The sequence below is a fragment of the Dermochelys coriacea genome, chromosome 3 (assembly GCF_009764565.3).
Source record: "Dermochelys coriacea isolate rDerCor1 chromosome 3, rDerCor1.pri.v4, whole genome shotgun sequence".
NCBI classification, from domain to species: Eukaryota; Metazoa; Chordata; order Testudines; family Dermochelyidae; genus Dermochelys; species Dermochelys coriacea.
This window is the reverse complement of record NC_050070.1, coordinates 181,921,218-181,934,947: the sequence shown is the minus strand read 5'-3', so window position 1 is coordinate 181,934,947 and position 13,730 is coordinate 181,921,218. Positions and strand designations below refer to the sequence as shown.

Below are 13,730 nucleotides of genomic sequence, written 5' to 3'. Positions count from 1 at the left end.
GTAATAGGATGAAATTTAATAGTGAGAAGTGTAAGGTTATGCATTTAGGGATTAATAACAAGAATTTTAGTTATAAGTTGGGGACGCATCAATTAGAAGTAACGGAAGAGGAGAAGGACCTTGGAGTATTGGTTGATCATAGGATGACTATGAGCTGCCAATGTGATATGGCTGTGAAAAAAGCTAATGCAGTTTTGGGATGCATCAGGAGAGGCATTTCCGGTAGGGATAAGGAGGTTTTAGTACCATTATACAAGGCACTGGTGAGACCTCACCTAGAATACTGTGTGCAGTTCTGGTCTCCCATGTTTAAAAAGGATGAATTCAAACTGGAGCAGGTACAGAGAAGGGCTACTAGGATGATCCGAGGAATGGAAAACTTGTCTTATGAAAGGAGACTCAAGGAGCTTGGCTTGTTTAGCCTAACTAAAAGAAGGTTGAGGGGAGATATGATTGCTCTCTATAAATATATCAGAGGGATAAATACAGGAGAGGGAGAGGAATTATTTAAGCTCAGCACCAATGTGGACACAAGAACAAATGGGTATAAACTGGCCACCAGGAAGTTTAGACTTGAAATCAGATGAAGGTTTTTAACCATCAGAGGAGTGAAGTTTTGGAATAGCCTTCCAAGAGAAGCAGTGGGGGCAAAAGATTTATCTGGTTTTAAGATTCTACTTGATAAGTTTATGGAGGAGATGGTATGATGGGATAATGGGATTTTGGTAAGTAATTGATCTTTAAATATTCAGGGTAAATAGGCCAAATCCCCTGAGATGGGATATTAGATGAATGGGATCTGAGTTACCCAGGAAAGAATTTTCTGTAGTATCTGGCTGGTGAATCTTGCCCATATGCTCAGGGTTTAGCTGATTGCCATATTTGGGGTCGGAAAGGAATTTTCCCCCAGGGCAGATTGGAGAGGCCCTGGAGGTTTTTTGCCTTCCTCTGTAGCATGGGGCATGGTTGACTTGAGGGAGGCTTCTCTGCTCCTTGAAGTCTTTAAACCATGATTTAAGGACTTCAATAGCTCAGACATGGGTGAGGTTTTTCATAGGAGTGAGTGGGTGAGATTCTGTGGCCTGCGCTGTGCAGGAGGTCGGACTAGATGATCAGAATGGTCCCTTCTGGCCTTAGTATCTATGAATCTATGAATCTGTGAAAGCTGTGTAGTTAAAGGGACATGGTGGCATGTGGCTGCTATTCTTAGGGTCCCTGGGCTTGGATCTGGAGTAGTGGGTGGGCCCAGTCTCCCTACCCCATAGGCCACTGGGGAACTGGCCTACAATTGAACAGCAATAAACCCCCAGAAAGGCATCCATTTAGTGGTTCCACTGAAATCAGTGGAGCAAAGTCAATTTACAACCGTCCATAAACATTTTTTCAGCTATTGTTTTGCACAAACATAAGCATGTGAATTTAATTTTGGTTTAAGGCTTCACCCTGCACTGGTTACTCTGGCAAAACTCTCATTGACTTCAGGATAAGACATAAAAAGGGTTAAAGTTACACATTAAAAAAGAAAAAGCAGAGAACCAGAATGACTCGTTAAGCAAAACACCGAGGCCTGAACTAACATGCCCTGCTTCCTAATCCTAAAAGCAAGTCAAGGACAACAATAATAGCAAGTTAATTGAACTTAGTCATTATTCATCAAGCTGAAAGCAGCTGGGTTGATTTTCTTTTCTTCTTTTTTCCCAAACAACAGAAATGATTTAAAATGTTCATGTTAGGAATGCTGTTTGATAGAGATTTAAAGTCTGGCAAGCAGGAGAAAATAGCCTTAAACATAAAAATTGGTTTAGTTTTCTGTTTACTGGACTCATGGTCTCAATGTATATGACATTTGCTTTAAATTGCCCTCAGTCCTGCTATGATATAGTCCATCTCAGACTGCCAGTATAGACGAGGAGTAAATTATATTCACTGGGAATAGAAGAGAGATTTTCACAGATATGATAAATCACACACACACACAAAAGTTAAAGTCTGGAAAGTAACTAAAATGGTGTCAATTTTTAAAATGGAGCTTAAGGAGACCTCAGGAATTACATACTTAACACACAGAAGGAGAGTTTCATTAAGGGTAAAATAGTACAGTGCAACATTGGGATGTAAATAGACAATAGTATCAAACTTGCACTGTTCTTTAAAGAGAAATTGTGGCCTATTTAACCTCCTAAGATTCCCAGAAGATGTTAATAAAATAGTAATGAAAGATGATCCAGTGAGGATAAATTACTTGGATTTTCATAAACCTTTTGTGATGGTCCTAGAAGACTTCAACTGCAGCCTCAGTTGACGTAAATCTTAGTTCCAATGAAGTCAATAGAGCTATGCCATTTTACACATGCTCAGAATATGGGCCAACAGACCTTTAAGGGAAATTAATAGAGTAAGGAGCAACTTCTTGCCGTAGACCACAAACTGACAGAGCAATAGGAAACAAAGGGTTGAAGTGATCAGGTTTCATTCTTGGAGAGAAGAGATTCTATTCGTGTCACTGGTATTTAGTTTAAGCCAAATTGTTCTGTCCTACATTTAAAAATGTATTCCTGCACTTTGGCTCTCTATATGCTGCAGATCCTGGTGGATTATCTAGCAGAATATTAGTGGCTTAAATCAAAATTGTAGCAAAAAAAAAATTGTAGATGACCTCTCAAGGTCCCTTCCAGTCCTGAAAATCTATGAAAAATATATAGAAAGGGCTAAAAATTTCCAGATGTTAATATAAGTCTGAGCTGTTAAAGTAAATATTTTGCATGAGAAGTGGAAGCTTTGCAGTGGTCACAGTTTAGAACATCTATTGAGGGCTGTGACTACTATGTTGGGACTGCACCACTATACATATAGCAGAATCCATATTAAGGAGCAATGGCCTATGGACTGTGCAACAAATTTTTGTAAGCCACTGGCAGCTGGAGATGTAAGCTCTTTGGAGCAGGCACTGTGTTTATTTTATTATGCTCTTTGCAGCATAATAATACCCTGACTCTTAATAATGCCTGCAGGTGTTATCAGACTATTAATAATTAAGAAAGAAAGCACTCCTATGCAATCCTGCCATCATTTATAGTGACCTAATATGTTTAGACATCAACCTAAAACCTTTGTTTTACCATTCTGAGATGGAACTCAGGGCATCCAGGGCATAAAGTCTTGGAGTCACTCATAGTGGTTCTAGTGAGTGACCATGAGGGGGTACTTGCTAGGATGTGTGACCTTGTAAAATAGGGGTTGCAATAATTAATTTTGTGAAGTTGAAGTAACTGGGTGAAATTTAGAAAGGGAAAATTTGAGAAGAATCCCAGGATAACCTTCTGGAGAATAAAATGTTTTAGGATGTGAAATCTGTAAAAGACTTGATGTTCAAAAGATGTTTAAAACTACACTAGACAGAGCACTAGAAAATGACAACCAGTTGGGATGTAGGAGGGAACATAGACTATTGGAACCCTTCCCCTCCCCTCCAAGTTTGCTGGCAGTCATTCCACATATCCTACACTTTGATACTCCCTATCTTGGTGTGAGGCTTATGCCTCAAGTAATAATATCATTGGCATATTTAGAAGCTTTAGATAATCACCTAACAATCTGTCAACCTCAGATTGGCATCAGAGCAGAATCCTGTTGCAATGTTAGTGATTAGTGTTGTCCATATTTTAAATGACAATCTAATTTTTAAAATATTGTATGAGAGCCAGATTCTAATTTGTTTACATTACTCTAAATTGATTGGGCGGGAGTGGAACCATTCCCTCTAGGGTGGAACTCCTCCTACTATTCCGGAGGAAGGTTGGGGACTGCCCCCTTTGTAGCACACTTCTTTTGCACCCTACATAAAAGCCTTCTGCTTGAGCATCACACGGAAAGGGCTCTATCCCTGCTCAGCCAGTGCATGAATTTAACTTGGAGTTAATAGAGCTCAAAGATGGTATATGACCTCCCTCTAGTCTCCTCCATGGCTACTGCTGATCAGATGCCAGAATGACCCAGCCTCACTGAAGACATGCTTCCTTGGGTGGAGCGAATAGTGAAACAACACAGAGGAGTAAAGACCCCTGTGGATGGCTTCAGTCTCTGTGGAATGAAATATTATTAAATAAAATTATTATTAAATAATCACTTGTATTTACAATAATGGGACTCACATTGTGCTATGCCCTATACCATCCCCAAAACCTTACCATTGTGACAGACTGATAATATTCTGAACAAACATTGTGGAATTAAGATAAACTGTATTGAATTAAATTAAATCTTATTGAATTAGGGTTTAATACAATGCATCCCAAAGATATTAAAATACAGTTCTCTATGTTTCAGAGTAGCAGCCGTGTTAGTCTGTATTCGCAAAAAGAAAAGGAGTACTTGTGGCACCTTAGAGACTAACAAATTTATTAGAGCATAAGCTTTCGTGAGCTACAGCTCACTTCATCGGATGCCGATGAAGTGAGCTGTAGCTCACGAAAGCTTATGCTCTAATAAATTTGTTAGTCTCTAAGGTGCCACAAGTTCTGTATGTGTTAGTGTGGCATTGTATCCTTCTTCTCTAGGAGAAGAGGAGATGCTAATATATTTCTTCTGTTATCAGCCCTTTGAAGCTATCCCCATGGAAAGGTATGCATATACTAGTTCAAACTGGATTCTCCAGGGACCAACAAACAAAGAAAAGCAGCCTGTCTCTGCTTGGTATAACACAGTGAAGGCAGGGAAATGCACAGTCTAGAAGTATCCCTGACAGAAGGGAGAGTGATGCAGGTCTCCATCCAAGGAAGGCAATGGCTGAGATGCTGGAAGCTTGAGAGTTGATGCCATTGAGGGGAAATATGGGTGCAGTTGTCCTGAACTGTGACGGCCATCTAGGTAAACAAGGCAGACAATGGTTGGGAGATGAGAAGTGTTGTTATCCCTATTAAACAAATGGAGAGCTGAGGCCCAGGAAAATATGGGGCCAGATTATCAAAGTTGTTCAGGGCCAGATTGTCAGGTGTTCAGGACCCACAACTGGGGCTAGTTTTTTAGACGATTTCAGCACTTCTATTGTGACACTTATGATCAGACCTCTAGAAGAGCTCAGTTGCCAATGAAAAGGTGAAAACCTGGCTTTAAATAACTTTCCCAATATCACACAAGAAGTCTCGGGCAGAGCCAGGAATTGAACCCAGTTTTCCTGTTTCTAAGTCCAGTTACTTAATCAAAAGCCAACATTTTTCTGTTCCCCCAAGCCTCTGTATTGGAAGATCTTTAAACTCTGAAGAGCCCCACCCTTTAAGGGGATGATTTAAATGAAAATACCACTGCATCACAGGCCCAACCGTTATGTCTACAGAAGGGGTAAATCTAGCCTATTGTCTTCAATAGCATCACACTGACTTACGTGAGATCAATATTTAGCCTTACTGTTCTTAACAACATCCTCACTATGTGGAGAGACCCTAACATGTGAGTGTGCAAATACACTTCTAAAATAATAATTAAAAAAATCTGAAATCCCCAAATCTGCTTAAATCAACATCAGAGAGTCTAGGGTATATTTTAAATTAACAGCAATCACTTTAATTAAGATCTCAAAAACTCACGAGCTTTGAAAGCTCATTTTTTAAGTTAGTTTGCTCATTAGGCAGGGCCCTCTAAGCTGTCACAGCTCTATTACTTATTGAGTCTGAACTATATTTAACCCCAAATAGATTGAACAACTTAATTAGTCATAAAGAAGTTTAAAACAACCGCTGCCCTATCATTAATATAAGTGGGCAGGTTTTACAGAAGGGAACATAGTCCACTTTGGTACTTAGCAGGAGAGTGGGATTTTGTTAAGTTAGAAAAAATTTATACAATTATTTTGGCATGGAATTGTCTGAAGATGAAAATGAGTAAAATAGGAAGGAGTGCATTTAATCAGTGTATCTAAAGGCATTTAATCATAAATGGTCTGAAATAGCTTAAACCTGATGACCTTTCAGGCAGGCTGCAGAAACCATTTATTAGACAAGGAGTTTGAGTTCAAGGTGAGGGTATGTAGCTGGTGGTGGATTGGGAGGAAAGGAGCTGTTCTGTTGTCTTGATGTAATGTCTGGCTGAGTTAATTAGTTGCATTTTATGATAGATCAGTGCTGATGGTGGGCTGAGTTTATAGGTTATCCATATATGATTTTTAATGCTGCTGGGTGGTCATTATTATGGTGTAAGACAAATTAATTGTCATGGTGCCTAGAGCTTTTGTATTACATGTTTTTACTATAGTTTAAATCTAAATGAATAAGTAATATTCCAAAAGCATATGCACTACAATGCATCACACTGTAATTCCAATTTGAAATGTTCATATATGCAGTAAGTTGGACTCATTGAATTCTCTCTGAATTTCCTAAGGGATGTTCTCTATATTTAACATACAGCTAGTGGGCTATTTTTGTCTTTGTGCTACATGTGGAATGAGGGAAAACTATAATCTCAATTCTCTGGTTCTAGGTTCCTGCACTTGGGACAGATATGGCCAAGAATGGCTTTAAGCTTCCTTTCCACCTACTGAAGTCTGGGGCTGTCCAGTACCCTGCCGAGCTCCAGAACTTTAGAGCCTAAGAACTAATTACCCAAGAATCTCTAAGGCCATAAGTAGCCAAGAATAGCCAAACTATAGTGCACTTTGACTATATCTCTTTCTGTCCTGGGCATGTGCCAAATGGGATTAGTTCTGCCTGATATATAGCCCTTTTGCACTGCTGGTGGAGAATCAGGCCTTATGTATCCCTCAGAATACGGCACCAATGCCCACAAGTCCTACTTACACAAATACATGTGTACACAACGCAGAAATAATTTAAAATAAAATTAAATCCCCTTTAATACAAGTTCTGAATATTTGTACAACTACCAGCTATTATTAAAATGTATTGAAACAAAAGATTCCCCCCCCGGTCAATCTTATTCTTTCCTCTCATTCTGAAATGTCATTCAATTAAGTCCTAATTCCTCATTGTTATCTGTTATGAAAATGACTGTCACATGCACAGAATTGGCAATGTACTTCATGGAAAATTATCCATATGCTGAGGGATGGGGAGAGCATATGCTTTCCTACTTCTAACTGTCTCCCTTCCAGTCTGCCCCAATATCCATCTTTCCCTGGAGACCTACTAACATTCTAGACATTCAAACATCTGCCATTAAAAAATATATGGTCAGAGAAATGTTTTCTTCTCTCCTCCTAAATGGAGAATTTCCTGCTAACAGTTACACTGACCTGAGGCTCTGGATGGGCAGTATTCAATCTGGACTAGTGTTGCGTTTAAGGTCCAACACCTCATAGCTCATCAGTGCTAGACTGAGGGACCTGTGAGCATAGTTGTCACAGACCTCAGCACCAACCCTACTGGCTGTATGAGTGATAGTGATTAACCTGTGATATTTAAGAAAGATCAGTGACAAACTTTCAGCCCTAGAAAGCAGTTTTTATTTGTTTGGCTCAGAAGACTGTTCTCAGAAGGAAGAGGGGAATAAAACGCACTTGCCTTTTAATGAAAGCTGAGATTCTTTTTTAAATTTCTATATCTGTTTACCCAAGGGAGGGATCTGGGGTATAGCTGTGGCTATATAAATCTCAAAAACTAGCTCTGACCACTTTTAATTAAAAGGAAAATGAAAAGTCTTAAGAAAAAGTAGTAGACTTTTCAGTTGTGCTCTTTTTGGACAGTGTGCCTCTTTGGTGAGATATTTAGAGGGCAAGAAAGAGTGGTTGGCTCATATAGTAAGTTACAGAGACAGATGTATAAATGATAAAAATGTGATGAGTGATATCTCTGCTGATACATAGAAGCAAGTTTGAACTATAGTATTCATGCTGAAATGCCTTTCAAAGGAACTGGAAAAATACAAAAAGACACAGCTGATACTTTATACATTAATAAAATCCACATGGTCCCCTCACCACAACTTGAAACCTCCAGCCATATTTTAACAGTATAGTGTGAAAGGTAGCAAATATGTAAAAGAGTCTGCTTATCCTACACCATTTGCTCCATTGGCCTCAGTGAATATGGCAAATAGAAATGTCAGGGTCCTGATCTTGCTCCCTTTTAAGTGAATCACACAACTCCAACAGAAGTGAGATCTGGGCACTTCATGAGTGACTAAATGGATATGCTAACATGTCCTGAGGACTTCTTTTCTCAGCATAATAGGGAAAAAAATTCTTTCCTGTCCTCTGACATCACAGCCAGCCAAAATCTTATCCTTACAAAACAGCTCATTCTTATTGATCTTATTTACAATTTACTATTTAGAATTTCAGTGGGTATTATTAATACTCTACTTTATGACTCACTGAATCTGGAATGTACTGTTTCTTCTTGTTGTTTTAGAGGCAGGTAGTTCTTGCTTCATTGAAAATGCTTTGGCATCCTTAATCCCCTGCAGGAGCTGCAGCAACCTTAGCCTCCCAGACACTCTTTTTCTTATGGGATTCAGCATGGCTGCAGAGCTGCCTGTGAGATGGCTCCTTAGGCAATGTGGGAAACATGGAGCTGGCATACTGATCTACATGCTAGGTCTCTTTTTCCCAGATTGCAATTGAGAGAGAAGGAAAAGACCCACAAATGACACCCAACAGCCCTTTCCCAGAGATAACAGGCTTAGAATGTGTTTATTTGCCTGTAAATCAACAATCAGTTCATAGTGATCACACTACATGGTCTATAATGACAGATCTACTTTGTAATATATTGTGGGACTGTGAAATGAGGCAACAGATGAATTTGTATATATGTAAAAAATTCAAATTGCTAGCTATGCCAAAGTGAGAAATCCCTTAGGAGAGCCTGTTCTTTTAGTTTACTAGCTATACATCAAAATTTAATGCAATTTAGGGAATGTCTTGCTTTTCTAGAGAAAACAATTGAATTAAAGGTACATTTTAAGTAAATGATACAGGGAGGTGAGGAGTTCAGCCTCTTATTCTTTTATGTTATCATTCTTTATTCTTGTAATTGCACCTTTTTATAGTGCTGATCTTTGATTTCCACTGAAGTTTAAGTAGATACAATGATACTTGTTGATACATTATACTCAGCTGGAGAATTTATTAAATTAATAATTAATGGATTCATATAACTCTTTGAATATTCACTAGTGGATTGTACTTTCCCAATCACCTTGCATTTCTGGTTTTATCACTTGATATATTTGTTTGTGTGATGTGGTGTCTACACCACACTTCCCCTGGAGGGATTATTGGAGGCCAGCTGAGCCAATTAACCTATTAAGCTGCAGGCTGGGAGAATGAAGGCTGAGAGGAAAGTCCTAATTAGGAGAAGCTCACCTGTGCAGGAACAGATGGGGCTTCTATAAAGCCAGGGAGCTGATAGGTGAGAGGGGCTTTAGGAAAGTAGACTGCCTGCAGGATAATAGGTGTGTTAGGAGAGGTAAGTGGCCTACAGTTATTCCTTGGGAGGAGGGAGTTTCTTGGCTGGCAAACCCAGAGAAAGAGGGGAGAGCCAGGAGGTTAGGACAGGGCTCAGGGAAATGCAGCAAGATCCAGGATGGAACAGACCTTGATTCCTGACTAGGGGACCCCTAAGCTGGAACCCAAAAGAGATGGAGGCCTGGGTTTCTTAACCAACCACTGGGGAAGTGGCACTGGCAAGACATTGAATAGGAAGACTGCCTGAGTGCGTTTGTGGGCAGAGATGTTCTAATCTTGGAAGGGGAAACCACCCACTTATTGACCTGGCCAGAAAGAGCTCTTCTGGAAAGAGCTCTTGACCTCTTGCAAAGAGGATGCTGTGGTTCCTGGAGCAAGAGAGGGACTGTAGGCTGAAAGAGTGATGGAGTGTCCCCTCTGGAAGGGGCATTGACCTGGCAGAGCTAATCCCCAGAAAGGCCAGGAAGAGGTCTCATACTACAGTGAGTAGAGACACCATCACAGTATGTTTGCATTAATGGGAAAATAAAACCATGTATTTTGAAAGAGGAGATAAAATGACTTTTTCCTGCTATATTCCCATCCAGGTCTGAAGGGTAAGGGGATCTCTTGGTCACCCTACACATGCTATTGCTCCACTGAGGTTAATCCATAGTCCCCTGAAGCCAGTAGGAGTCTTACCATTGACTTCTTGTTGCAGGTAGGGTTTTGGACCAGACCCTAATTGTGGGCTAATCCATAGGTGCTGACTTCTACTGGTGCCAGTGGGTGCTCTACCTGCCCCCCATCCTTAGCCCTGCCCTGACTCCACTCCTGCCTCCATTCCACCCCCTTCCCCAAAGTCCCCACCCCAACTCTGCCCCTTTTCTGACTCCTTTCCCAAATCCCTGTTCTGGCCCCGCCTCCTCCCCTGAGCATGCCACATTTTCCCCTCTTCCCCCCTCCCTCCCAGAGATTGCCTCAGCTGTTTAACAGCAGCAAGTGCTGGGAGGTAGGCAGAGGACTGGGGATGCAGTGTGTGCAGGGAAGGAGGATATTGGCTGCTGGTGGGTGCAGAGCACCCACTAATGTTTTCCCCCTGGGTTCTCCAGCCCTGGAGCACCCCTGGATTTGGTGCCTATGGGCTAATCATGGTTGTGCCACAAGCCCTGAGCAATGGGCATTGTGCTGTCTGAGTCCCAATTTTCTTCCCAATTTCCCCCTTGCTGCAGGTGGGGAGTACCCTGCCACACTATTGCCTGTCCATGTCCTACCTATGTGTGCGTGAAGGGACATAGCAGCTCTCTCCTATTCCCCAGCACAGCTGCACAAGCCAGCCCATTATTTGGCACTAGGTGAGTGAGATCAGTGGAATTTGACCCTAAAGAGGTTTAGATACATTTGTCCAAATTTGGGATGCTGATCAACACTTTAAGTATGGGACACTTAACTAAACTGAATTTTTGTTATTCATCCATTTTAAAATTTGAACTTGTCATAATAATTTGATATAAATATCCTGGTTGCTTTCCAAATTTTCTAAATAAAGTAAACATATAAAAGTTCATAGCAAAAGTTCAATAAGATGAACAGTAAGAGCAGGACATTCTTTGTAGCCTGCTTCTCATATCAGTGTATGATGCCACATATATATTGTAAATGGGGCTGCTGTCAAACTTGTGTAATCCAAATCTTAAGCACAGCCTTAACTCTTTATCCACATGTTGAAAGACAAATGGTATATACTGTGCTAGATACCTAAATGATTAGTTAGCCTTTTATTTTGTCACATGCTTAATTTTTTCAGTGTAACTTTTGTTGTTTCCTTCACAAATCTATTTTCACACTACGTGAAAGAGCAAACATATAGCGGGTTCAAGTCTATTCTTGTCTAAACATTGTTTAAAGTCTAGTTTTCTAGATACAGTGTTGTATTCTGCTCTCAGATACACCGTATAAATCAGTGGAGTAGTTCTAGATTTACACTGGTATAACTGAGAGGAGAACTTGGCCCATGATTTTACATTACTTCACAGGTGTGTTTTATAAATGTTGTATACTGTGTACACTTTCAATATTATATATACATATACATTAGACTTCTTGCTAAAGCTAAAATTGAGAAAAACAATCAAGTCTATGAAACACAGACTTGTCCTCATTGTGTATTATTTATAATAAACCAGATAGTGTTGAATTACATATTATGCAATCCCAAAGAAATCAGTGCTGCATTTCTCTCTAAAATCAGTTGTTAGTGAAATCACGTACCTAGAAGTGTTCATTATGTAGAAGTTTCATTTAGTATGGATTATTGTAATTTATAGGCTCTGCATCTGAAAATTGAAACAAATTCAATGGCTTCAATTTGTACAGAATGCTACAGCCTGCCTCATCCATGGGTTACATCATGAGAGAACATTGCTCCTGTGCTCTAGTCTCTCCACTGACTCCCATGCTGCTAATGACGATCAGGTCCAAACTACATTCAAATCTATGGGTGGAATGCTGGTCCCCTTGAAGTCAATAATAAAGCTTTGAAATCAGTGAAGTCTGGGTATCCCTCCACATTATCATCTATGAACCACCAAAACAATTGTGCTTCTTTGAAACAAGGAAATAAAAAAATGTAGGATAAAGTGTGAGGGCTAGAAAATAAGGAATTTTCATTTGAAGTAATGGGTCTGTGGACTGTTCTTCACTATGCCACTGTACTAACCTGGGAAATGCTCAGATACTATGGTGATTGGTGCCAATAAAAAATACCCCTCAGATAGACACATACAGCATTTGGAGAGAGAATGAGCGGAAATTTTCTGTCAATGTTTTTGATGGAAAATGCTGTTTCTGCAAACTAAAATGTTCTGAAGGAAAATTGGTTTTGCTGAAACACTAATTTTTCATTGGGTAAAATCAAAATGATAACTTCTTTTGAGCCAGGTCGACCTGAATGGAAACATTTTAGTTTGTTGAACAGAATCAAAACATTTTGTTTCATTAAGTTGTGTCTGCCTGATTTGCTAGGAGGGTGGTAATGCAAAACTATTGCGTAACATGGATATGCCTCAGCCAGTTGGACTATTTGTTGTATCATTTAAGCAAAGGGTTTTATGCTTTCTATCTATAATTTAGTATTACAGCATTATAGTTGCCTTGAATGTAATATATATTGTGTTTACAAATGATTCTTAAATGAAATAACATTGTACCAAAAATAATGACCCTATGACCTGAGTTTTCCAGATAAAATATTTTATTTATATATATATATATATATATATACACACACACACGTACATATTTTTAAAACACATTTTATCTCTGAAATGTGCTGGATTGGCCACTCTGAAGATTGCAAGTCCTTAATTGACAGAACAAGCAATGGCACTGCAAGCTTCTTCAATCCAATGGACATAACTCTATTGTGGCCAAACAACCTCTAAGAGTAAGATTAATAAAAATGTCTGCCAATTCAAATTCCAGAATAATGCTTGAGATAATGAACAGGTTTACCATTGTTATAAGCTCACTATCTGGAAACTTGTGAGGTTTGAATGATCACTTCCCCAAGAAAACTACCTTCCCTAACCTCACTTTTTTTTATTCTGAGTTTTGCTGATTTATTCCCTTTTAGCTTTTAAAATGATTTAATAAAGGATGCTCAAATTAAATTCTGAGGCCCTATTTGCTTAGGGAGACCCAAGCTTTTTTTCTTTTAGCAAATATATGCCATTTACAATATACTCTCATAACCAGGTCTTCAATGTTAACATAGTTCAATGTTCAATTATTAAAATAAAATAGGCAATAATTAACAAAGCAAACAATGGTAAATACCTTTACTCCAGTAAATGAAGTATTTACTACTGGTTGCTTTGTTAATTATTGCATGTTTTTTCCATTACTTTCCTTTATTTAGTTGCCCCCTTCTGTTTTTCTACCTTTTGTTATACAAAGGTATCTTTCTGTAGTCTCAGGATTTTAGCAATTTACAATCAGAAAATTCTTTTGTCACTGGAGTATCTTTAATTTGCTCATATTCCAGGGTGCAATTTTAAATTAACACTCATTACTTTATTGTAGGGAGTTGACCTTAAAGGTAGCCATAGGCCAATCATAGCTTTTATTCCCATTCAGAAGAAAAGGTGATCTGGGAGATGTAGTCTGGAGAGGTAGGTTGGAGGGATAGTCCAGGAACCATGAGAGTTCCCAGACTTGGTCTCCTAGAGAACGTGGGGGAGGGGGAAGTTCCACTTTGCTCTCCTGCATCAACAGAGGGAAGACCAGACTGGATGCTGGGAAACAATCATTGAACTGTCTGGCCAAGGGA

General features: G+C 39.4%; 1 long non-coding RNA gene across 1 annotated transcript; it reads left to right on the top strand.

Moving 5' to 3' along the window:
• The first annotated feature begins 9,380 nt into the window (after positions 1–9,380).
• LOC119853803 lies at positions 9,381–12,593 on the top strand. Its single transcript, XR_005292220.1, has 4 exons — positions 9,381–9,422; positions 10,009–10,121; positions 10,633–10,755; positions 11,777–12,593. It is a non-coding gene; the product is annotated as an uncharacterized LOC119853803 (long non-coding RNA).
• The last annotated feature ends 1,137 nt before the right edge of the window (positions 12,594–13,730 follow it).